The sequence below is a fragment of the Callithrix jacchus genome, chromosome 9 (assembly GCF_049354715.1).
Source record: "Callithrix jacchus isolate 240 chromosome 9, calJac240_pri, whole genome shotgun sequence".
Classification (NCBI taxonomy): Eukaryota; Metazoa; Chordata; class Mammalia; order Primates; family Cebidae; genus Callithrix; species Callithrix jacchus.
Window position 1 is genome coordinate 65,855,669 of NC_133510.1, and position 26,734 is coordinate 65,882,402.

Consider the following 26,734-nt stretch of genomic DNA (forward strand, 5'->3'; position numbering starts at 1 on the left):
TAAATCTGTCAAACTATAAGAAACATGGTGCCAGGCGTGATAGCTCACGCCTGTAATCCCAGCACTTTTGGAGGCCGAGGTGGGCAGATCACCTGAGGTCGGGAATTCGAGACCAGCCTGATCAACATGGAGAAACCCTGTCTCTACTAAAAATACAAAAGTAGCCAGGCATGGTAGTGCATGCCCGTAATCCCAGCTACTTGAGAGGCTGTGGCAGGAGAATCACTTGAACCCGGGAGGCAGAGGTTACAGTGATCCAAGATCATGCCATTGTACTCCAGCCTGGGCAACAAGAGTGAAACTGCATCTCAAAAAAAAAAGATGGCATTGTGGAAATCACCCAGGCTTTAGGTCCCTATAGACATTTCATCTCTCTTAAACCTTTTTGCAAACTGTGGCTAACACCTGCCTGTTATTGAGAAGATTGAATGAGATCAAATATGTAAAATGCCTTGTGCAAAGGCTGGCACACAGTAGGTATGTTGTAATCTTGAGTTTCTCACTTTTCCTCTTACCTCTGCATATTTGGAAAAGTAGAGAAAGAACCAGTAACTCCAGTTCATATGTATGGACTCACAGAATCTCAAAACCCAAAGAGCTCTTAGAGATATATTTCCAGCTACTCATTCAGTGCAGAAATTCCCTGGACCACATCTCTCATCGGTAGTCATCCAACCTCTGCTTAAACATCTCCAGGGGCCATTCATTGGTTCACTCAATAAACAAGAACAAGGCACTGTGGGAGCCACAAAGAAGGGCTGACACAGATCTTGCTGTTAAGGAGCTTATATATTAGCAAGAAGACATGCAGAGAAATAGCCATAATATAAGGTAAAAGCAGTATGTGCCAAATGAGATGTCATGACAGAGAACTAACAACCTTGCAAGTTAATTCATGCTCCACAAAGGGTAGCTCTAATATTAAAATTCCTCCCAAATCTCAGACAGTTTTCCCATGCATTTCATGGAACATGGAACATGATGCTTCCATACTAGGTCATGGGTCATCTTTAAGAAGGACATTCCTGCAATAGCCTTAAAACTCCAGGAGGGAGGCAGGGCATGATGGCCCACACCTGTAATCCCACCACTTTGGGAGGCCAAGGCAGGTGGTTCACTTGGAGTTACGAGTTCGAGACCAGCCTGGGCAACATGGTGAAACCCCATGTCTCTACCACAAATATAAAAATTAGCCAGGCTTGGTGGCGCATCCCTGTAGTCCCACCCTCTTAGGAGGCTGAGGCAGGAGGATCACTTGAGCCTAGAAGGTCAAGGCTGAGGTGAGCCCTGATCATGCCACTGCACCCTAGCCTGAACTAGCCTGAAAGAGAAAGACTGTCTAAAAACACACGAACACACAAAAACAACTCCAGGAGGAGTGTGTGGATGGATGGACCTGGAACAGGTGCAGGGAGAACTGGGATTAGCTGCAAGATCCTCCAGCCTCTTCTGTATCACGGAATGATTTCTAGGAGTCCCTAAATGACTGCCTCAGCCTTTCCCTACTATCAGTAATTTCTGTCCCCCTAGAAAACCATGCACATTCCTACTCCCAGAATTTATCCTAATGTTTTTGCCTGTGCTTTCCTCTCCCTCTTCTCCCCATCCCCATCACCTTTTCATCATCTTTTATCAGTATCTCTATAATTTCCTTTGTATCTGTCTCTGCTTCAGTCTGTGCCTCTCGTCATTTTTATTTTTTGTTTCTATCATTCTTAGAGTCTTTCTGCTTCTATCTCTGACTCCCTCTCTCTTTCTCTCGCCATCCTTGATTTCTTGGGAGGTTTCCATTTTTCTGTCTCTGGCCTCGTTTTCTCCCCAGCTGCCGCAAAGCCATAAACCTAGCTAGCCCTGCAGCCGGCAGCCGCCAATCACTGGGCTCCAGGAGTTGAGGGGAGGGGGTCAACAGAGAGATGGGGGATAGAAAAGCTGGGGCACTGTTGCTATAGCAGGGGTGGGAAGAGGTGCGCAAAAGAGATGTCCTTCCCAAAAGGCAGACACAGCTACCTCCACAGTGTCTGGACTTCTTTCCTACAGATGGCAGGCACCTGGGCCCCAATTACTATTGTAAGGCAGGGCACCTGGGTCCCTCCCCTGTATTACCCAAACCATGATTTCTCATCCAAAACTCCCTGGCCACAGATCACTAGAGATTTGCCTCCTCCTGCATTCTTGGGCCCTCCCAAGATGAGGGAGCTAAATGGCCTCCAGGGTCTGAGGATGCCTGAGACAGATGCTTACATGGACAATGAGGCAGGGTATAGTGGCAGGTGCTGAGATAGGTTTGGGGGAAGCACTGAGGGGAGGGAGAGTCCTCACCTGCCAAGGCTGAACCAGAAGCTTGGGTGCTGCAGGCTTCTTATCAGCTCGCTGGCCCTCCCTAAAGCAGAACTGACTGCCAGAATCCCTGGTGTCTGGTCTAGGTTGGGGTTCAGCAGCTTAGAGTGCTACTTACTGAGCTACTACTACCCAGTTTGTTGTAAGAAACCTACCGGGTCTGGGGGGATAGGAGGGGAAGGCAGGGAAGGCGGGGAAGGCAAGGAATTAATGTAAGATTCTAGAAGAACACAGAAGGAATGTTTCCATCCTGTTGGGCCAGGAGACAAACCCAGAAAGTGGTAATTCCTGGTGTGCCGGCGACCCCTGCTGGCTGCACACACCACCGCCTGGGAGATGGGAAGGTGCAGCCAGCCTGTGTGAGTTCAAATGTGTGTTGGTTGAGACACTGCGTACAACAGTGATGGTGCCCACAATTATGTGTGGGCTCTCCTGGGTGAAGGCAGTAATGTGACAGAACACAGAAGCCCCAGAGGTCGGGCTCGGAGCTTCTGGCTCTCCTCTGGGATTCTGGGTGTCTAAGAAGGATCACTGAGCCCAGCATGTCTCTTTACCAGTAGATCCACTCAGTGAGACACTGCTGAGGGCAAAGTCGATGTAACCAGTCCAAGTGGAGGGGAAAGAGTGCAGACTTTGGAATCACACTTACCTGGGCTGAAATCTTGATCCTGTGATTACTAGCTGTATGACCTAGAGCAAGCTCCTGAACTTCTTTGAGCCCAATTTCCTCACCTGTAAGAGCATAATAATACCTATCTCAGAGGGTTATTGTGAGTGTTTTGCACAGTGCCTAGCAATGGTAAGCATTTAATAAATGCTAATTTTCTGCCTCCCCCTTCCTTTATCGACCTCCCAAGGTCAGGCAGGGATTTCAAAAGGCAAATAAACTGGGGAGGATGTTGACAATGATGGTGGTGGGGGTTTATATTTACACCACTCATGCAAATCATTTTAAACATATTTTTAATACATGGCTTTTTTTCTTTTTATTAGCCAAGCACATCATGGTCATGTTTTATTGGGATGGAAATATCCCGATGTTATGGCAGGTATCTAGAAGGATGGCCTTATGAAGTGATAACAAGGCATGACAAATCTTTCTTTATTGTGATACATTTTCATTACTCAGGTTCATCAGGAATTACCCATTAGAACAAGGGTTTAAGATAAGTACATGACAGTCATCTGTGGAGATCAAAATCTCCTGATTTTCCAATGAGTATCTAACTGTTATTGCTATTGTAGGGGGACAATTAATGCTTAGATTGAACTGGTATTAAAACATTAGAATAACTCAAGAAGATATGACAGGTAGTTAGAAATAGTCTATTCTGAAATTAAAGAGAAAACAGATTTCAATTGCACCAAAGAATATTCTGATCCCTACAGCTGTCCATTGACAGGGGCGGACTGGTTATTAAGAGCCCATTTTAGCAGGAGTACTGAAGCAGAAGCTGGCTGGCTTCCCCAGCAGGCTTACTGTGAAAGAGATTCGGGCTACAGAGGGAGATTGGATAGGAGGCCCTCTGAGCTTCCTCCACAAACACACTCAAGTGTATGATGAATACTTAGCCAGGTAGAAGTGTTGCTCCAAACGGCGTTACTGCCATACCCATAGTAATTGTTTGTCACCATGAGATCGGGGTAAGGGAGTAGTGATAATAATGGTGTTCTTTTCCTCTCTGAGATTTTGTTCTCTCAAAAGAGAGGAGAGTCCAGAATCATTCCTCCTCTAACCATCCCCACATTTTTTCTTGATTTCTTCTTCAATCTTCATCTTTTTCTTGGCTTCAATCCATCTTCAAGTTTTTTGGGGGTTTTTGTTGTTGATGTTGTTGTTTTTGAGATAGAGTTTCACTTTTGTTGCCCAGGCTGGAGTGCAATGGCACGATCTTGGCTCACTGCAACCTCCACCTCCTGGGTTCAAGTGATTCTCCTGCCTCAGCCTCCCAAGTAGCTGGGATTACAGATATGTGCCACCATGCCTGGCTAATTTTTTGTATTTTTAGTAGAGACAGGGTTTCTCCATGTTGGTCAGGCTGGTCTTGAACCCCCAACATCAGGTGATCTGCCCACCTCAGCCTCACAAAGTGCTGGGATTACAGGTGTGAGCCACCGTGCCCGGCCCAACTACAAGTATTTTAAAGAAAGCCTTACTGAAGGAAAGACTTGTTTTTTATTCTTCAGTTTCCTGCCTATAGGAGGTAGGCAAGCAATGAGGATGGGAAGAGAGAACAAACATTGGCTGAGTTCCTTTGTAATTTTTGTATTTCGTTAAGAGAAGTGTGTATGTGCTTTCATGCAAGTAAGTGTATATATGTATATGTATATGTACTCATGCAAGCAGATGTATATATTGTTTTGTATCTATGGATATAAATGTGGATGAATCTGAAGGAATTCTCTGCTGTTCATGCCTCTCTGAACAGGGGTCTGGGGTCTTAAGATCTAGCTTAGCACAGGGAAATCTGCATGCAGCTCCTCTGAGGATTTCAATATCTTCTATGTGTACAGACTAGCCAGGAGTTATTCTCTGGCTCCAGGATCTTTGTGCAGGATCCCAGATTTGTCTGTCCCCATCCGTGGCACAAGTGTGTTGACATCAAGGCTCCTCCACCTCCTTGCTTTCCTGTGTGCATCACAGTGCATGCAGATCCATCTGTCCAACCTGCCCCATGTGAAGCCATGTGTGTCCAGCAGTCCCTCCTCCCAAGGAGGACTTTGTGAAGAGTCCTTGGCACCCTCCCCTCCTGGCCACCCCCACTCCCCACTTTCCATGCCAGGAGAGATCTAATTACACAGAAATTAGTACAGAAAAGGATCGTTTGCTTTTATTACATCAGTGCTGGGGCAGCTATAAATCTAGAGCCACCGCTGCAGCCGCCTCTGGGCACTGTGCAGGCTATCGGGGGCTCTCACCTCCATACCTCCCTTTTCTCCTGGGCCTCTACCCCTGCCCAGGACCTGAGAGCACTATTAGGAACCCATCTCAGTAGGGGAAGTGGGGAAAGGGCCGGGTGTGGTCAATCAAAAGAAGACACATAGTAGATGCTTAATAAATGTTCACTAACAGGTTAGAAAGAGGTAGATCAGCCGGGGATGTAGTGGCACGTGCCTGTAGTCCCAGCTACTTGGGAGGCTGAGGCTGAAGGATCGCTTGAATCCAGGAGTTCTGGGCTGTTGTGCACTATGCCGATCAGGTGTCCACCCTATGTTTAGCATCCAGTTCAGCATCAACCTGGAGCAGGGGACCACCAGGTTGCCTAAGGAGGGGTGAACCTGCCCAGGTTGGAAACAGAGCAGGTCAAAACTCTCATGCTGATCAGTAGCGGGATCGTGCCTGTAAATAGCCACTTCACTCCAACCTGGGCAACATAGTGAGACCCCGTCTCAAAAAAAAAAAAGAGAGAGAGAGAGAGTGAGAGGTAGATCTCAGCAATGGTAATAACTACCCAAATACCTAGCCCCAATCACCATGAGGTAAATATTTCTAGTAAAATTTCTCTCAAAATTCTTAAGGTCTTCTTACCAGACAGACTTCCTCACTTTCTTATGAAGCAGATGAACTATACGGAGCTAACAGTCATCCTGGCTTCTACTTTAGAGACCCTGAACTCCCTCTCAGGTAGCTTCAGATGATGAAGACAGTCCAGGTTCAGATTTTGATTCTTCAGTTTACCACCTAAATGTCCTTGGGTATCTCCCAACCTGAGCTTTGGTTTCTTCTTCTGTGAAATAAAGAACATAAAACCTACCTCTCAGGTTGTTGTGAGGCATCATTGGGAAAGCACAGTTAGTCAGGTGTGGTGGCATGCACCTGTGGACCCAGCTACTCTGGGGGCTAAGACTGAAGGATTGCTTGAGCCCAGAGGCTGCAGTGAGTCCTGATCCAGCCTAGGTAACAGAGTGAGATTCTATCTCAAATAAATTAAAATAAAATGGGAAAGCACTAGATCAACAGGAGAGGGCTCCACTAATTGTTATTATCACCATTAATGTCTTCCTAGCTACCACTTCCACTTCACCACCACTACTTCTATCTCCTCTTCCCCATCACCCTTTAACCTAGCCTACATGCCAACCAACCTCCACTCAAATAGGGGACAATAGGATATGCAGGCAGGCTGTGCCCAACCTGGAGTGAATGCTTCTTTATGTTATCAGAAGACAGAGACGAGGCCAGGTGCGGTGGCTCATGCTTGTAATCCCAGCACTTTGGGAGGCCAAGGTGGGTGGATCACTTGAGGTCAGAAGTTCAAGACCAGCCTGGCCAACGTGGTGAAGCCACATCTCTACTAAAAATACACACACACACACACTCACACACAAAATTAGCCAGGTGTGGCACCGCGCACCTGTAATCCCAGCTACTCCAGGGGCTGAGGCAGGAGAATCACTTGAACCCGGGAGGCAGAGGTTGCATTGAGCTGAGATCGTGCCACTGCACTCCAGCCTGGGAGACAGAGTGAGACTCCATCTCAAAAAAAGAAGACAGAGATAAGGACAGGTGACTCCAATAATCCTCGGGCATCAGGAGGCAGTGTTTTACCCATAACCGTCTCCAAGTTCATTCCTTGGAAGTACCTATTTTGATCTCCATTATTTGCATGGAGGGTATAAATTAATTCCCTGGGATACCGAAGAGTCTGGCTGTAAATGACTGTGTAGAACGAGTCAAGGATTTAGGAATTAGGAGGGAGCAGGAGCTGGGGAATCAAGGTGGAGACTGGAGGTTTGAACTTATCCCTGAGCAAGGTCAAAGGGCCCTTTAGGAGATAGCAGAGACAGAAACCAAATGTCCAGGCTCCCAACTTCCTGCCAACCCAGTTTTCCAAACCCAAGGATTTGGGGTCTCCTCCTTCTTGTCCTGTCCTACTCTGATGTCTGCAACCCAAGGCACTCAGCCAGGAATTCCGGTATTTACTCCTATGTGGATAATCCTGAAGAGCTCTGAGTGTAGGTCAGGAAGAGAAGAACCAGAGAAAGAAAGGGGTGTAATCCCTCCACCAGCCCCACCCTGCCCAGATCTCCAAGTACCATTTGGGCAGGACCCCCTGCTCCTACCCTTCAGGGGCAGGGGGAGCTGCAGAAGGAAGCCGAGGCACTACCTCTGTGTCCAGCCTCTCACCCCAGATCTGCGTCTAAGGGAGAGTGAGGATTTGGCGTGAAGGGCAAAGCGGCGGGGGTGGGGAGGGGGGCGGATCTCTGGCCCCCGTCTCCCCTCACCCCCAGCCCCAACTCAGGCTGCAGTCTCTCCTCGTTGTAGCAGCGCGAGAGCAAAGGGACGGGCAGTAAAGATGAGTGATGGCGCGGAGACAAGCAGAAATACACCATCATGAAAATGCTAATGACTCCTTGCTCTCTTTCTTTATGGTTGGAGTAATACAGACTTCAATCATAAAAACAATCTCCCAACATTTTAATGGGCTCCATCATGCCCGCACTTGTCGGTATATTTGAAGAATAAATCACCCTCCCCGCTCGGAATGAATTCGCTGTCAAACTCGGCTCCCTCGGAGAAAATGGATGGGGAGAAAGGATGGAGGTTTTTTTTTGGGGGGGGTGTCCTCTCCCCCTCTAACTCCCTCCTAAACTGGATTGTTGTGCGAGATGCCTGGATCTTGAAATGGAGGAGGGGGAGGTCGGGAATTGAGGAAGCTGAGCCGGAAGGGAGGATTTTGGCAAACCCGGGGCAGGGACGGAGGAACTTCACACGGAGAGAAACCGCCCTTTAGATGGACGTGGAAGGGGCTAGAACAGTGGCGGCATTGGAGGGAAGGGGCAAAATCTTGAACCTAGAGAATGCAAAGAAGATGCAGAAAACGTGCAGATCCGCATTATTTCTGGTTTTTTGGTCGCATTCCTTTCAGACTAGGCCCTAGGCAGGGGCGCAGAGGGAAAAGGGAATGTTCAAGAGATCTCCTTTGAGGAAGAGAAGAAAGGCAGGACAAAAAGCAAGCCCAGGAGTCTCGGCTCCGACCTTGCAGGTTTCAGCACAGTAAGCCACAGGTCCGCACTGCTGAGAAGGGCCTGAGTCCCGGGTAATTCTCATTTCCATACAGGTGGCCATCAGCCAATGAAAACTTGGGATGTGCATAGTGCTAGCAGCCAATCCCAGTTAAGGATGAGCCGAACTGACAGGTTTAATTGTATCTTGATTGGTTGTAATGTTGCTAGGCAGAAATCGGGTCTGGAGATTGATGCGGTCAAGAGGGATGAGACAGGTGAATAGGAAAATAGCTGGAAACCTAGACTCCTGGATTGACACGTTTCTTCCTGAGCTCCTTCATTCTCAAAGGATTGATAGGGTCGGGAGAATGACTCTCCTTTTCTATATATGTCCCCCCAAAAGCCTTCGGAGAAATCTGGCTATCTCGAGGTTCTTTAGTCCGAAAGCCTCCCGGGGGCAGGGAGGGGAGGTATTTGAACCTCACCCCAGGTCTTCCAGAAGGCTGTCTTCAAGCCCTCCCGCTGTAGTTTAAGACCAGTTTTCTCTAACATGATCAGGAAATGGAGAAATCTTGCTCCACTCTTCCTTCATATCGCATGACTCAAGGAGCAAGAGATCTCCCGACCTCCTGCAGAGCCAGCGAGGGGTCAAAATACCAGACCCAAAGGTCTGTGTAGTGGCATTCCCAAATCCACTCATTCTGAGCCTTCGTTTGCACCTAATTTGCAGAAAGCGGGTTCCCCCCTCCTAACCCACAATCCTGACCAAACGCACCTGTCTCCTCGCAGCCCCAGCCCCTCTCCCGCCACCTGGCATCTGCGGTTCCTCTTCCTCTTCCTGACTCGCCCCATACCCGACCCCTCTCTGCAGCGCGCCCGCCCCCGCCCCAGCGCGCCCTTGCCTGCATCCCCCTGCTGGAGACAGGGCCCGGAGCCTCCCGCGGCTCCTGAGTCACAGCCTCCCGGGAGGCCGCAGGTGCCGGCGGGGGCAGAGGCGGGGCCCGCCGCGGGAGCTGCGAGCGCGCGGGTCTCAGCTAGACCGTCCGCGAACAATATGCCACCATTTAAATCTGAACTCGCGCCAGCAGCCGATTGTGATGTTAATTCGGGGATGATTTAGGGGGGCGGGACGAAGGGGGATGCTGGCCGCCTCTCTGTCAAAGTGCTGTCCGGGGCCTTAATATTTGTAATTGAAGCTGATGAGGACTCCGTCTCTGTTTCCACTGATAAAAAAAGGCAGGGAGGGAAAGAGAGCAACTAAATTATGGGGCCGGCAGAAAAACATGATTAATCAAAGGTTTGAACTGTCGCCGTGTTCGACGACCAGTAAATCTCGTCCGGCTGGGCCCTGCGGAGGCCGGAGGATAAATCTGAGCCGCCCGGTGTTTGCCGCCCCTTTCTGTTTGCCTCTCGGTTCGCACGTCAATTAATTCGATAATTGGATTTGAAGAGATGTCAGGAGATTATAGCGGGAGAGCCGGGAGGAGTGGGCGTGGAGGAAGGGGTCTGTGAGAGCCGGCGGGGTCAGGTGCTGGAGGGACACGGAGAGCCAGGCCTGCCCAGGGAGCGCTTCATCCAGCTCGCCTCGGCTGGGGGTTTACAAGGAGGAGACGCGGGGAAAGGGGGCTGACCTGTGCCTTATTCTCAGCGACGGTTCCCAGCCCACCTCTCAAGGCACCGCTCTCACCGAAAAGCTTTCCCAAATTCTCCTCTCTCAATTCTGCCGACTCCTTTCCCAATTCCGCTCTCCTTTTGAAGCTGACCAGTGTCCCTGCGTGACTTAACTTGCAAGTATTTATATGTTGGTTTGTGAAGAATTGCATTGTTCCTTCTGGTTCACTTCATCTGACCTGGAGTTTTCCCCACAAAGACTGAGTGTTCCCAGAAAGGCAAGGACCAAGACTTCTCTTGGACTCCCCGTCCCCAAAGGTCACAACAGGACTTTTTTTCCTCACTCCCCAACTCCCCCCCACACTCACATTTAGAATTCTAACCTACAATCACAGCTACCTTCTGCTTAAGGAAAATACCTTTACAAATACATGACATACACACACACACTGACCCCAAACATTTGGTCCCCAGGCCCTCAGCGGCAGCCTGACACAGAAGTAGATGCTTCAGAATTTCCGCCCTTCAGCGAGGGTGAATGCATCAAAAGGAGGGACCCATCTCCTAAAAGGGGAGTGACCTTGATTTGCTATTTGGGGGCACGGCAAAGTCAGGGAAGAGATGAAGTCTGCCTGCCACTGTGTGTGTGTGTGTGTGTGTGTGTGTGTGTGTGTGTGTGTCAGAGAGAAAAGGGCTGAAGGCGGAGAGAGAGAGAGAGATGGTAGGTTTCCCTCCCTGATCTCTATAGAATTTTACACAAGAATGGAGAAGGTAAAAAAAAGAAGAAGAAGGAAAAAAAAAAAAAGCATGGCCGGGCATGGTGGCTCACTCCTGTAATCCCAACACTTTGGGAGGCCAAGGCAGGTGGATCACCTGAGATCAGGAGTTTAAGACCAGCCTCACCAACATGGAGAAACCCTGTCTCTGTATTTAAAAAATACAAAATTTAGCTGGGCATGGTGGTGCACACCTGTAATCCCAGCTACTCAGGAGGCTGAGGCAGGAGAATCGCTTGAACTCAAGAGGTGGAGGTTGCGGTGAGACCATATCCCTCCATTGCACTCCAGCCTGGGGAACAAGAGTGAAACTCTGTCTTAAAAAAAAAAAAAAACATACAGGGAGAACCATGTAAATAATTCTGAAAAATCACAAAATACACTTGGAAGCCAGGGAAGGTGATGAGAGCAGAGACAAAAGGACATCTTGCCAGGCTGCCTGGTGGAAAAGCAGCCTTACAGAAGGACAACAGCAGGCCCAGTGGAGGCTGCAGCCAGTCCCTGGGCTGAAATTCTGAAGCATCTACTTCTATGTCAGGCTGCAGCTGAGGGCCTGGGAACCAGCAGTTTGGGGTCAGTGTGCATGTGTATGTAATATATTTGTAAAGGTATTTTCATTAAATACCTGATGAGAGCAGAACACACCGCTACCCTTGACACACAGGCAAGGGAAACTAAGGAAAGAGAGCTGAGTCAAACAACAACATGAGGAGTACAGCAAACCAATTTTTATTTAAGCACAACTATTTTTTTAATTGTATTCTTTTGAGATGGAGTCTCACTCGGTCACCCAGACTGGAGTGCTGTCACGGGATCTTGGCTCACTGCAATCTCTGCCTCCCAGGTTCAAATGATTCTCCTGCCTCAGCCTCCCAAGTAGCTGGAATTACAGGCACCTGCCACCACACTCAGCTAATTTTTGTATTTTTGGTAGAGAAGGGGTTTCACCGTGTTAGGCATGCTGGTCTCAAACTCCTGACCTTCAGGTGATCCGCCCACCTTGGCCTCCCAAAGTGTTGGGATTACAGGCGTAAGCCACCATGCCTGCCCTAAGCACAACAATTTAAAACACTAACTGAAGCAAGCCAAACATGCTCATGTTCAGATAATTATCATCCTTTGTCTCCATATGTAGGAGGCAAAATTCCATCTATGAAGGGACACAGTGGAGGATTTAAGCAGCTTTTGTTTCTATGTGGAGGCTCCTCAAAGAAGTCAGCCTTTGCCTACTCTTTCTTGTTACTTGGTCTCAGTCTGTTAATGATATTGATCCAACTATCCACTCAAAAAGGAATTAGGGACTGGGCATGGTGGCTCAGGCCTGTAATACCACTACTTTGGGAAGACAAGGCAGGAGGATCACCTGAGGCCAGGAGTTCAAGACCAGCCTGGGAAACATAGCAAGAGCCTGTCTCTATAAAATAAAAAAATTAGCTGGGCATGGTGGCACATACCTGTAGTCCTAGCTGCTTGGAATGCTGAGGTGGAAGGACCACTTGAGCCCAGTAGGTCGAGGCTGTAGTGAGTCATGATTGTGCCACTGTACTCTAGCCTGAGCAACAGAAAGAGACCTATAGAGGAGATGATAGAGGGAGAGTTGGGAAGGCTGTGTGTGGAGGAAGGGGCCTGTGGATGGCAGACCCCTCAAAATCAAAATAAAAATAATAAAAAAAGAAAGGCAAGGCAGGCACAGTGGCTCACACCTATAATCCCAACACTTTGGGAGGTCAAGTCCAGAGGATCATTTGAGGTCATGAGTTTGAGAACAGCCTGGGCAACACAGTGAGACCCCCATCTCTAGCAGTTCTAGATACTAGGGGGCTGAGGCGGGAGGCTCACTTGAGCCCAGGAGTTCAAGGTTGCAGTGAGCTATGATTGTGCCACTACACTTCAGCCTGGGCAACAGAGTAAGACCATGTCTCTTAAAAAAAAAAAAAAATTGGACCCACCCCCTGCCTTTTAGTCATAGCCTGGTTTTGGTTATGTGCCCTGTGAATTAACTCTTGATAGCAAGCATTCAGTATACCGGGAAATGTTCTCATTTAAACCTAGAAATTGTGCCAATATACCTTTAGAACAGTGAAAGTATATATATAAACCTAGAAATGGGACACGTGCAGTGGCTCCTGCCTGTAATTCCAGCAGGAGGATCATTTGAGCCTAGGAGTTTGAGACAAACCTGGACAAAACAGCAAGAAAGACCCTGTCTCTACTAAAATAAAAAAACTAGCCAGGCATGGTGTTTGTATTAGTCCATTTTCACACTGCTGTGAAGAAGTACCTGAGACTGGGTAATTTATAAACAAAAGTGGTTTATTTGACTCACAGTTCTGCATAGCTGGTGAGGCCTCAGGAAACTTGCAATCATTGTGGAAGGTGAAGGGGAAGCAAGGCATGTCTTACATGGCAGCAGGAGAGACAGAAAGCAAAGAAAGCCACACACTTTTTTCTTTTTCTTTTTTTTAAGACAGAGTCTCGCACTGTTGCCAGGGCTGGAGTGCAATGGCACAATCTTGGCTCACTGCAGCCTCTGCCTCCTGGGTTTAAGCAATTCTCCTACCTCAGTCTCCTAAGTAGCTGAAATTACAGGTGCCCACCACCACACCCAGCTAATTTTTGTATTTTTAGTAGAGACAGGGTTTCACCATGCAGGTCAGGCTGGTCTCAAACTCCTGACCTTGTAATCCACCCGCCTTGGCCTCCCAAAGTGCTAGAATTACCGGCGTGAGCCACAGCACCCATCCTGCCGCACACCTTTAAACCATCAGACCTTATGAGAAATCGCTATCACAAGAACAGCATGGGGGAAACCAATCACCTTCCACCAGGTTCCTCCATGGGGATTACAATTCAGGATGATATTTGGGTGGGGACACAGAATCAAACCATATCAATGGTGCATGCCGGTATTCCCAGCTACTTGGAAAGCCAAGGTGGGAGGATGGCTTGAGCTCAGGAGGTAGAGGCTGCAGTGAGTTATGATGGCACCACTCACTCCAGCCTAGACAACAGAGCAAGACCCTGACTCTATAACAATAATAATAGTTAATTAACAAACCTAGCACTGAGGAATGGTGTCGCAGGAAGAAATTACCATCAGAGGTCCTTCTTTGGCAGCTCTCTCTATACTCCCCATCAGCCAAGACTTTCATGAAGCCATCAAAGTCTTCACACAAAATCTCAAAAAAGGACACCTGGCTGGGCATGGTGGCTCACACCTGTAATCCCAGCACTTTGGGAGGTGGAAGTGGGCCATTCACTTAAGGTCAGAAGTTCAAGACCAGCCTGGCCAACATAGTGAAACCTCTTCCCCACTAAATATATAAAAATTAGCCAGACATAGTGGTACATGCCTATAGTCCTAGCTACTCAGCAGGCTGAGACAGAAGAACTACTTGAACCTGGGAGGTGGAGGTTGCAGTAAACCAGCATTTCACCACTGCAGTCCAGACTGGGTGACAAAATGAGACTCCATCTCAGAAAAAAAAAAAAAGGATACCCATCTTGTAAATGACAACACTACAGGCTGCCCCTGATACCAAAGGGAGATGAAAGAAAAGATTTTTCTGCAGTATAATTGTTCATGTTAAAAAAAAAAAGAAAGAAAAGAAAAGAGAAAAGAAATATGAGATTTTTTCTTTCTTTCTTTTTTTTTTTTTTTTTTGAGATGGAGTCTCCCTCTGTCCCCCAGGCTGGAGTGCAATGGCACAATCTCAGCTCATTGCAACTTCCACATCCCGTGTTCTAGTGATTCTCCTGCCTTAGCCTCCTAAGTAGCAGGGATTACAGGCACCCACCACCACATCCAGCTAATTTTTGTATTTTTAGTAGAGATGGAGTTTCACAATGTTGGTCAGGCTGGTCTCGAACTCCCTACCTCAGGTGATCCATCCACCTCAGCCTCCCAAGGTACTGGGATTACAGGAATGAGCCACTGCACCCGGCTCAGAAAGATATTTAAAGAATCACCACCACCTGATTGAGGTAGCTGAGGCTGCTGGAAAGAGCACAGGCCTTGAATTCAGAAGAATTAACTTCAAGTCTGCGGCTGTCCCTATGTGACCAGAAGGGGCTGAAGACCTGAGAGCCGAAATGACTTCTGCAGCTCACACAGTGAGTGAATGGCAGGGCCACCTCAAAAACTCAGTTCTCCACTCTCCTAGTTTCTTGTATAGACAGCACAGTATGGAATCAGACTTCCTGGGTTCAAATACAGCTTCTCTACTTACTAGTTGTGTCTTGGTTCCCTCTTCAGTAAAGTAGGAATAATAATAGTACCCACTCACAGGGTTATGGTTAGGATTTACATATTAATGCAAAGAAATCAGGCCATGCACAGTGGCTCACGTCTGTAATTCCTGCACTTTGGGAGGCCAAGGCAGGTGGATTACCTGAGGTCAGGAGTTTGAGATCAGCCTGGCCAATGTGGTGAAACCCTATCTCTACTAAAAATACAACAATTAGCCAGGCATGGTGGCATACATCTGTAATCCCAGCTCCTCAGGAGGCTGAGGTAGGAGAATCACTTGAACCTGGGAGGTGGAGGTTGCAGTAAGCTGAGATCGTGCCACTGGACTCTAGCCTGGATGACAGAGTGAGACTCCATCTGTTAAAGAAAAAAGAAATCAGCACAATGTCTAACATAGAATAAGTGTTCGATTATAGCTGTTTTCATTATGATAATAGACATAGTTCTCATAATTGACCAACCTGAATGACACAACTGGCAAAAGGTATTCGCCATGCCTGTAAAATGCTTCTGATTTAATCACAAGTCTCTAAGGAAAGGAGTGGGCACTGCCTTGAAAAGACAGTAGGCTCTCTGCTTTGGTGACTAAAGACCACTTCTCCTCTCAAATCATTCTTACGCCGTTAAGACAGCTAGATCTAAGTTCATACAGGAGAGGTACACCTGGAACAGCCGTATCAGTAGCTTGTTATTCAGTTGTCTCATTAATTAATTTCCATTCATTGGATGCTTATTGGAAAAGCAGCATGATTTGTCAATCCATCAAACCTGTAGTGGAGTCCCGTTATGTGCTTAACACTTTTATAGGCAGTTATCAAACCATGAGTCCATTACATTATTAGCTACTCCAGTGACATATATATAATCTTTTTTAAACTTTTAATTTAAATTATTATTTTCTTTTGAGACAGAGTCTTGCTCTGTCACCCAGGCTGGAGTGCAGTGGCACAATCTTGGCTCACTGCAACTTCTGCCTCCTGGGTTCAAACAATTCCCTGCCTCAGCCTCCTGAGTAGCTGAGATTACAGGCACGCACCACCATGACTGGCTAATTTTTGTATTTTTAATAGAGTTGGGGTTTCACCATGTTGGCCAGGCTGGTCTTGAACTCCTGACCTTGTGATCCACCTGCCTCAGCCTCCCAAAATGCTGCGATTACAGGCGTGAGCCACCACACCCAGCCTAAATTATTTTTTAAAAAGATACAGGGTAGGGTCTCACTATGTTATCCAGGTTGGTGTCAAACTCCTCACCTCAAGTGATCCTTCCATCTCAGCCTCCCAAAGTCCTGGGATTACAGGCATGAGCCACCACACCCTCCCCCATTAAAACCTTTGTATCCCTAGCACCTAGAACAGTTCAGACACATAAAAAAAATTTTTTAATATAATAGAGACAGGAGCTTGCTATGTTGCATGGCCTAGTCTCAAACTCCTGGCTTCAAGTGATCCTCTTGCCTCAGCCTCCCGAAGTGCTAGGATTACAGGCATGAGCCACCACCCTTGGCTGCACATGAGAACTTCATAAATGTATGTTGAATGAATACACAGACACCAACAGAAATTTTAGAGAATAAGAAATATAATTCCTTCCCTTGATAAGCTAAAATCCTAGTTTGTGAGATAAGATTTGCACACATGTAAGAGAAAGAGAACAATATAAGACAGTGAACATATTAAGACATACGTAAGTTCTAGGTGACACAGACACGGAAGAGCTCAAGGTAAGGGTGGAAGGCAGCAGGCAAGGAATCTAACATGGAAGGAGTGGGCCTAAAATAAAGAGTAGAATTTGGGACTGGGCACGGTGGCTCATGCCTGTAACCCCAGCACTTTCAGAAGCTGAGGTGGGTGGGTCACCTGAGGTCAGGAAACCAGCCTGGCCAACATGGCGAAACCCCATCTCTACTAAAAATACAAAAATTAGCCAGGCGTTACAGCAGGCACCTGTAATCCCAGCTACTAGTGAGGCTGAGGCAGGAGAATTGCTTGAACCCAGGAGGTAGAGGTTGCAGTGAACAGAGATTGAGTCACTGCACTCCAGCTTGGGCAATAGAGCAAGACTTCATCTCAAAACAACAACGACAACAACAACAAGAATAGAATTTGGAATGGCTGAGAAGGAGAGAGAAGACATCCAGCTGCAAGCCGAGCAAGAGTGACAGGCTGTGGTAAGAATCTGAACATGTTCAGGGACAGTGACTAAACTAACTTAATCAGAGGTTCAGTGCCTGTGTTTAAAAGAGAGAATACAGGCTGGACACAGTGGCTCACATCTGTAACCTCAACACTTTAGGAGGCAAAGGCAGGCCAATCACTTGAGCCCAGGTGTTCAAAACCAGCCTGGGCAACATGGTGAAACCCTGTCTCTATAAAAACATTTAAAAATTAGCCAGGCATGGTGGTGCAGCTACTTGGAAGGCTGAGGTGGGAGGATTGATTGAGCCCTGGAGGCAGAGGCTACAGTGAGCTGACATTGTGCAGTGTACTCCAGCCAGGATGACAGAGTGAGACCCTGTCTTAAAATAAATAAATAGCTCTTTCTGCCATCTTTCCGCATGCCGCAATGGTGCACATGAATGTCTTGGCTGATGCTCTCAAGAGCATCAACAATGCTGAAAAGAAAGACAAACACCAGGTGCTTATTAGGCCATGCTCCAAAGTCATCATCCGGTTTCTCACTGTGATGATGGAGCATGGTTACATTGGTGAATTTGACATCACTGATGATCACAGAGCTGGGAAAATTGTTGTGAACCTCACACGCAAGCTAAACAAGTGTGGAGTGATCAGCCCCAGATTTGATGTGCAACTCAAAGACCTAGAAAAATAGCAGAATAATCTGCTTCCCGCCCGCTAGTTCAGTTTCATGGTACTGACAACCTCAGCTGGCATCATGGACCATGAAGAAGCAAGACAAAAACACACAGGAGGGAAAATCCTGGGATTCTTTTTCTAGGAATGTAATACATATACAAATAAAATGCCTCATGGACTCTGAAAAATAAATAAATAAACAAACAAGGGCTGGGTGCAGTAGCTCATGCCTGTAATTCCAACATTTTGGGAGGCCGAGGCAGGTGGATCACCCAAGGCCACGAGTTCAAGATGAGCCTGACCAACATGGTGAAACCCATCTCTACTAAAAATACAAAAATTAGCCGGGCATGGCGGCATGTTCCTGTAATCCCAGCTACCTGGGAGACCGAGGCAGGAGAATTGCTTGAACCCGGGAGGCAGAGGTTGCAGTGAGCCAAAATCGTGCCACTGCACTCCAGCCTAGGTGACAGAATGATATTCCATCTCAAAAACAAACAAATAAATAAATAAATAAAGTTAAATTAAATAAAAGACGGGGCCAGGCACGGTGGCTTACCCCTGTAATCCCAGTATTTTGGAAAGCCAAGGTGGGCGGATCACCTGAAGTCAGGAGTTCTAGACCAGCCTGGCTAACATGATGAAAGCCTGTTTCTACTGAAAATACAAAAAATAAGCCAGCCAGAAACATACGTGTTTGCAACCATGTGTTTCTCTGATTGTGTTCTAGTCACCAAGGAAGGATGTTTGGATGTTCTTTTATTTTGGATTATTCACACCTTTTCTCCCTCTGTCTTAACATGAAAACCAAGAATCAAAACAGTAACCAGCTGCTACCCTCAGCAAAACAAACAGATTGTAAAAGCAATTACACCATTACCACTTCTCATTTATCTGCATACAAAATAACTCACTCTCCCTCTTTCTCCCACATGGTTCCAGGCTGAGCTAGGATTATTACTGCCTCGATCATTATTGTCTTCTATATAAATTCCTTTTTCTTAGACTCGCATCTGCCGGATAGCCTTATATTAAAAAAAAAATCATATATTTTCCCAGCCTCCATGGTTACTTTAAGGGAAGCATGGTAGTGAGCAGGAAGAAAACAATGTGAACTGAGTGGCGGTTATTAAACACCAGGTGCTTTGTGCACAATGGCTTAATTATCACAATAACCCTGTAAGGTAGTTATTATTATCCCCATTTTACAAGTAAGGAAATGGAAACTCACAGAGCCTGCTCAGGTTCAAAGAAGAATAAATAAATACCACAACAATAGAGATTTGACCTAGCTCTATATGATTTCAGAGTTAGACTTAGCCAGAGGGACTTTATCTTTGGTGCCTGTTTTCAATTTTCTTTTCTTCTTTTTTTTTTTTCTTTGAGATGGAGTCTCACTCTGTCTCCCAGGCTACAGTGCAATGGCGCGAACTTGGCTCACTGCAACCTCTGCCTCCCAGGTTCAAGCAATTCTCCTGCCTCAGCCTCCTGAGTAGCTGGGGGACTACAGGCATGTGCCACCACACCCGGCTAAATTTTTTTCTATTTTTAGTAGAGACAGAGTTTCACCGTGTTAGCCAGAATGGTCTTGATCTCCTGACCTTGTGATCTGCCCGCCTCAGCCTCCCAAAGTGCTGGGATTACAGGCACGAGCCACTACACCCAGCCTGATACCTGTTTTTACAAAGAGGGTCTCATCCTCCTCCAGAAGGAGGATAACTTAAGGCCAAGCGGATGTGTCTAGCCAGAGCTCATTTCGCTCCCCTCCTAGACCATGCTGCAGTTACCAGAATCCCCTGTTGAGCAGAGCAGTCCCTTCCAAGGCCACAGCACACACCCTCTTCCTGGGGGGTGATATCCTGAGAGCACAGACTGAGCTGCTGGGGGCACAGCCCTAGTCCTGTTGGCCTGTAGTACAGATGGGTTTTAGATGTACGGCCTCATTGAGCACCCGCCTCCGTGTGAGGCCCCTTCGTCAGGGGGGACAAAGCCATGAATGGAAGAGAACCTGAGGCCAACAGGGGCTTGAAGGAATCCCAGAATTCTAGATATAAACCTTCCAGTTGATATTGATATATTTGCCAAGATAAGAAGGTAGAACATGTTTATTTGATGGTTTATTAGCTTTGATTTATAACTTTTACATATTTAGACATTTGGTACCAGGGCCTAAATTTTTCTCTTGCTGTGAGCCCCCACAAATATTAGAGGTGGGCTTGCTCATCTCACTACAGCACTCTGATTCTTCCTTCTGCCCTTCCCATTCTGTTCTTCATGGCTAGAAAGCCCCCAGACTTGCCCACCAGCAATTCCCCTCTTCATTCTCACAGCTTGCCAAATCTACCTTTTCATTGGAAACTTTTCAGCTTATTACAAAAGGGGGTGCTGATTTCTCACCCTTGGCCTTGCATGGTTGCCATGACTTCTCCTGCTATTCCCCACGTAAAGAGAATGTAACTAACTCACAGTGCATACTTGTAGTCATTTCCTTTTCTTTCTTGTTGAGACAGGGTCTCACTCTGTCAACCAGGCTGGAGTGCAGTGGCACGATCTCGGCTTACTACAACCTCTGCCTCCTGGGTTCAAGCAATTCTATTGCCTCAGCCTCCTGAGTAGCTGGAATTACAGGCCCCTGCCACCATGCCCAGCTCATTTTTGTATTTTTAGTAGAGACAGGGTTTCACCATGTTGGCCAGGCAGGTTTTTAACTCCTGGTCTCTAGTGATCCACCCACCTCGGCCCCTCAAGGTGCTGGGATTACAGGCATGAGCCACCACACCCGGCCACCTGTAGTCATTTTACTGTTTGTCCTGCCACTCTTCTGTCCTATATGTCTAGGAGTCTTCAGGCTGTTTATAGTACTCAACAGTGGCTCCCTTGAGCTACAACCTTGTTTTAGCGTCTGTGGAGAGATATTGTGAAAGATTCTTGCTCTTTGATGAGATTCGAATCAAATATACCAGGGCCTAGTGACACAGGAAAGGTTGGAAAGATAAGAACAGAACCAGGGTTGTCTAGAGAGAAGTTTCCATTTCATTTAGTGAAAAGAAAATAAAGGGAATAGAGCCCAAAGAAAAGGTTAGACAAATGCAGGGTGATTGGGTACAGGACCAAGTTTACAGGAAAGTTAGCCTTAAGGGTAGGCTCATAGGTTAGGAAACCTGTGGAGATGGATTAGGCTTGAGAGAGAGTCACGGAATAGCACCACGCAGTGACCCAGGCCAGAAAAGTGAGCGTCATCTTCACCTCTCCCTTCTCCTTTATCTCCTACACCAGCCAATCACTGAGGCCTGTCAGGTCTTCCTTCGAAAGCTCTCTGAGCTCTGCCTACTTCTCACCATCCCCACTATCATCCTCAAGCTCAAGCCACCACCGTCTCCCACCTGGATTTTGACAACAGCCTCCTTTTTGTTCTCTGTGCTGCCAGCCCTGCCCTTTCTCATCAGTCTTTCACACTAGAGCTAGAATGAGATTTCTCACTGTCCTGCTTAAACGACTCCTGGTTGCTTTCTGGATAAAATCCAGATGGCTTAGCTTGATGCTCAAGAGTCTTCAGGATCTAGCTACCAACAACTAGTCTCATCCCTCTGCATCTTGCCACACCACAACTGTTCATTCTGGCCACATTGAATTACTTGCCCTCTGTTGAAGAGATCACTTAATCCCTCACTTCCAAGCCTTTGTACTTATTGTCCCTACTCCATGAATCATCCTTCCATTCCCTCCCTATAAAGTTGTTTTAGGCCTCTCAGAAATGTCACCTCCTTCTAGAAGCCTTCCTTGACTACCCCTTCTCAGCACTGTGATGCATGTTTATTCTATGTATTTCCATAGCACCCACTGCTTACCCCTTTTTTAATACTGTTGTTCTGTGCTGAAATTATCTGTCTTTTATTTAATAATCCTACATATCCCCTATTAGACTATAAAGTTTTGTTTGGTTTGGTTTGGTTTTTTTGAGACAGAGTTTCACTCTTGTTGCCTAGGCTGGAGTGCAGTGGCGAGATCTCAGCTCATTGCAACCTCTGCCTCCCAGGTTCAAGCAATTCTACTGCCCCAGCCTCCCAAATAGCTCGGATTACAGGCATGTGCCACCACGCCCAGCTAATTTTGTATTTTCAGCAGAGACGGGGTTTCTCCATGTTGGTCAGGCTGGTCTTGAACTCCTGACCTCAGGTGATCCACCCACCTTGGCCTCCCAAAGTGCTGGGATTATAGGCATGAGCCACCTATATAGTGCCCAGCTGACTATAAAGTTTTTAAGGGCAAGGACTCTATCTTATTCATTGTTCAATCATTCATAAAATTTCTATTGAGAGACTAGTATATGCCATGTACTGTTCTAAGTGCTGGGGATACAGTGATGAACAATGTCCCTGCCTTAGGGAAGCTTATCTTCTCGTAGGGAAAAAGCAATAAAAAATAAAAATAAAGCTGGGCATGGTGACGCATGCCTGTAATCCCAGCACTTTGGGAGGCTGAGGTGGGTGGATCACCTGAGGTCAGGAGTCCCAGACTAGCCTGACCAACATGGAGAAACCCCATCTCTACCAAAAATACAAAATTAGCTGGGCTTGGTGGCGCATGCCTGTAATCTCAGCTACCAGGGAGGCTGAGGCAGGAGAATTGCTTGAACCTGGGAGCCAGAGGTTGTGGTGAGCCGAGATCATGCCATTGCACTCCAGTCTGGACAACAAGAGTGAAACTCTGTCTCAAAAATAAATAAATAAATAAACTATGTATAAGTGCTAAGAAGAAAAATAAGGAAATATAAAAGAATAAAGAAGGGCCGGGCGCGGTGGCTCAAGCCTGTAATCCCAGCACTTTGGGAGGCTGAGGCGGGTGGATCACGAGGTCAAGAGATCGAGACCATCCTGGTCAACATGGTGAAACCCCGTCTCTACTAAAAATACAAAAAAAAATTAGCTGGGCGTTGTGGCGCGCGCCTGTAATCCCAGCTACTCAGGAGGCTGAGGCAGGAGAATTGCCTGAACCCAGGAGGCGGAGGTAGCGGTGAGCCGAGATTGCGCCATTGCACTCCAGCCTGGGTAACGAGAGCGAAACTCCGTCTCAAAAAAAAAAAAAAAAAGAATAAAGAAGAGAGGGTCATGGCTATTTAGAGAGGGTAGTCAGGAAAGGCCTCGCTGAGGAGGCGATATCAGAGATGAGGCCTAAATGAAATGAGAGAGCCAGCTAAGGCAGAATCTGGGGGAAGAATGTTCCAGGCAGAGGGAATGGCAAGGGTCCTGAGTGAGAAAACTTTTGCTGTGTTCAGTAGGAGCCTATTGCAGCTGGACCCTTGAATTTTTTTCTACAAGTACTATATAACAATTAGAAGGGTTTTTTGTTTTGTTTTGTTTTGTTTTTGTTTTTTGAGATGCAGATTCTCGCTCTGTCCCCAAGCCGGAGTGCAGTGGTGCGATCTCTGCTCACTGCAACCTCCGCCTCCCCAGTTCAAGCAATTCTTCTGCCTCAGACTCCTGAGTAGCTGGGATTACAGGCATGCGCCACCATGCCCAGCTAATTTTTGTATTTCAGTAGAGAAGGGGTTTCACCTTGTTAGCCAGGATGGTCTCGATCTCCTGACCTCATGATCCGCTCACCTCGGCCTCCCAAATTACTAGGATTACAAGGGTTAGCCACCGCGCCTGACCTGTTAGAAGGGTTTAAGTGGCAAGATCTGATCTACATTTTCCTTTTTTTCTTTAGCTTTTATTTTTTAGAGACAGAGTCTTGCTTTGTTACACAGGCTGGAGTGCAGTAGTGCAATCATAGCTCACTGCAGCCTCAAACTCATGGGCTTGAGCTGATCTACATTTTAAAGATCAGTTAAGCTACTCACTGTGGAGTATAGACTGTGGCCAGGCCAAATTAGAATCAAGAAGATCAGCTAGGAAGTATTGTCGTGGCCCAGAAAGAGATGTCAGTGGTTTAGACCAAATTAGATTTTGGAAGTGGTAAGGAATAGGCAAATGTGGGAGACATTTGTACTCTCAGTGTTTAGCATGATGTCTGCCTAGACGTTCAATAAATATTTGATGAATGAATTGAGAATTAATCCAACTCAATAAAGACCGGGCTAGAACTGAAATCATCCATCATTAAATCCTCTACTAAAATACCAACCCCTCCACAAACTGCCATTAACAAAGGATCAGTACTAGGACATATATTTGTTAATTCCTAAAAATCAATAGGAAGTTAACAAATAACCCAATAGGAAAATGAGCAAAAGATATACATGACTGGGCATTTCACAGAGGACAGAGCATTAATGGCTAATATATGAAAAGATACTCAACCTCATTGACAATAAGGGAAATATAAATTCAAACCACCATGAAATTCCTTCTTTTTTTTTTTTTTTTTGTGGCAGAGTCTCACTCTGTTGCCAGACTGGAGTGTAGTAGTATGATCTTAGCTCACTGCAGTCTCTGCCTCCCGGGTTCAAGCTACTCTCCTGCCTCAGCCTCTCAAGTAGCTGGGATTACAGGTGCGAGCCACCACGACAAGCTAATTTTTGTATTTTTAGTAGAGATGAGGTTTCACCATGTTGGCCAGGATGGTCTCAATCACCTGACCTGTAATCCACTCACTTTGGCCTCCCAGAGTGCTGGAATTACAGGCATGAGCCATGCGTCCAGCCGTGAAATTCCATTTTATACCCGATAGACTGACCAACTACCAAGTGTCGGCAAGGACAGGATACCAACTAAAACTCTTATATACTTTGGTGCACATAAGTATTAGAAAATGAACGGAGGTTTTCTAGAAAAGTTGAAGATATTCGTATCTTACAACCCAGCAATTTCCTTTTTTACGTTTTTTTAAATGTCCTGTCTTACCTGAAGCAATTCCCTTGTATACATATACTCTGAAGAAATTCTTGCCCATGTATAGAGACATGTTCAGAAATGTTCAAAGCAGTATTGTCTGAAATAGCAAAAAGATGAAAACAAACCCAAATTTTCATTAACAGGAGAATTTGTCAATAAATTGGTGGGTGGCTATACATCAGTGAAAATGAATAAACTACAGCTACATACAACAACATAGATGAAACGTAGTGTTGAATAATGTTGAATGAAAAGGGCAAGTCAAAGATGTCTACAAACAGGTATTATATCACTCATAAAATTTTTTTTTAAAGGAGGAAGGACAAAATAAATAATATATGTTAAAAAAATACATGAAGGCTGGATGCGGTGGCACTGCCTGTAGTCCCAGCTACTCGGGAGGCTGAGGCTGAAGGATCACTTGAGCCCAGGAGTTCTGGGCTATAGTGGGCTATGCTGAGCGGGTGTCCGCACTAAGTTCAGCATCAATATGGTGACCTCCCAGGAGCAGGGGACCACCAGGTTGCCTAAGGAGGGGTAAACTGGCCCAGGTCGGAGACAGAGCAGGTCAAAACTCCTGTGCTGATCAGTAGCGGGATCGCGCCTGTGAATAGCCACTGCACTCCAGCCTGGGCAACACAGTGAGACTCTGTCTCTAAAAAAATGTTTTTAATTGTTTTAAATATGAAGAAAAACCAGGAAATGGTTAATATAAGATTCAGGGATTAGCACAGAAAAGAAGCACATGGGACCCTTCAGTAGTATTGGTAATTACTTGATTTATTTATTATTTCTTTGAGATGGAGTCTCACTCTGTCACCCAGGCTGGAGTGCAATGGCCTGATCTGTGTTCACTGCAACCTCCACTTCCCGGGCTCAAATGATTCTCGCCCACCACCACATCTGGCTAATTTTTGTATATTCTGTAAAGATGGGTTTTCACCATGTTGGCCAGGCTGGTTTCAAACTCCTGACCTCAAATGATCCACCTGACTCAAACTCCCAAAGTGCTAGGATTACAGATATGAGCCACCACACCTGGCCTTGGTTTTTTGTTTTTAGGTTTTGTATTTGTTTTCTTAAATTAGGGCATGCTGCTGGGTGTGGTGGCTCATGCCTGTTATCCCAGCACTTTGGGAGGCCAACGCTGGTGGATCACCTGAGGTCAAGAGTTCAAGACTGGCCTGACCAACATGATGAAACTCTGTCTCTACTAAAAATACAAAATTAGCCTGGTGTAGTGGTGTACACCTGTAATCCCAGCTATGTGGGAGGCTGAGGCAGAAGAATTGCTTGAACCCAGGAGGTGGAGGTTGCTGTGAGCCAAGATCATGCCATTGCACTCCAGTATGGGTGACAAGAGTGAAACTTCATCTAAAAAAAAAAATTAGGGAGTGGTTTAATGGGTGCCCATTTTATTACTATGCTTCCTAGTTTACATAAAATGACAGTTCTGGAAACGTTGTCTTGCTTTGTTCATGCCTGTTTCCTTAACACCAAGAACAGTGCCTAGTTCATAGTAGATACTCAAAAACTATGTGTTGAATAAATGGATATAAATTACTTGCATTATTTTATGTGATTCAAATGTTTCATAATTTTCTTTTTTCAAATGTTTTGGTTTTTATTTTTTGTAGAGATGGGGTCTTACTATGTTGCCCAGGCTAGTCTCAAACTCTTAGGCTAATGCAATCTGCCTGCCTCAGCTTGCCAAAGTGCTGAGCTTACAGGCATGAGCCACATGCCTAGTAGGTTTTCTTAAAAGAAGGAAAAAACCTACTTTAATTATGTTTTCCCCTTGATTATTCTAGCTGGAAGTTATACTCCTTCCTCAATTCCTTTTACTCATATAGCCTACTAAATACTGCTAATATTATAGTTACATGTGTACATGTCTTTCTTACTGATTTTAAATTTATGTAAACAAGGGAGTATGTTTTCTCCTTTTTTATACCCATTCACAATATGTAGCACAATACTTCTCACATAGTAGGTGCTCAGTAAATATTGGTTTTGGCCGGGCACAGTGGCTCACACCTATAATCCCAACATTTTGGGAGGCTGAAATAGGCAGATTGCTTAAGCTCAGGGGTTCAAGGCCAGCCTGGGCAACAGAGTGAAACCCCACCTCTATAAAAAGTACAAAAATTAGCTGGGCAT

The 26,734-nt window shown here is 46.3% G+C and overlaps 1 long non-coding RNA gene and 1 pseudogene across 1 annotated transcript; one reads left to right on the top strand and one right to left on the bottom strand.

Annotated features, from left to right (window-relative positions):
• Positions 1-5,153: 5,153 nt before the first annotated feature.
• Positions 5,154-9,327, bottom strand: LOC128928563 (uncharacterized). Its single transcript, XR_008473835.2, has 3 exons — positions 6,693-9,327; positions 5,867-6,065; positions 5,154-5,726 (listed from the first exon to the last, which is right to left on the bottom strand). It is a non-coding gene; the product is annotated as an uncharacterized LOC128928563 (long non-coding RNA).
• Positions 9,328-17,487: 8,160 nt separating this feature from the next.
• On the top strand, positions 17,488-17,890 carry LOC100411667 (small ribosomal subunit protein uS8 pseudogene; annotated as a pseudogene).
• Positions 17,891-26,734: the final 8,844 nt, after the last annotated feature.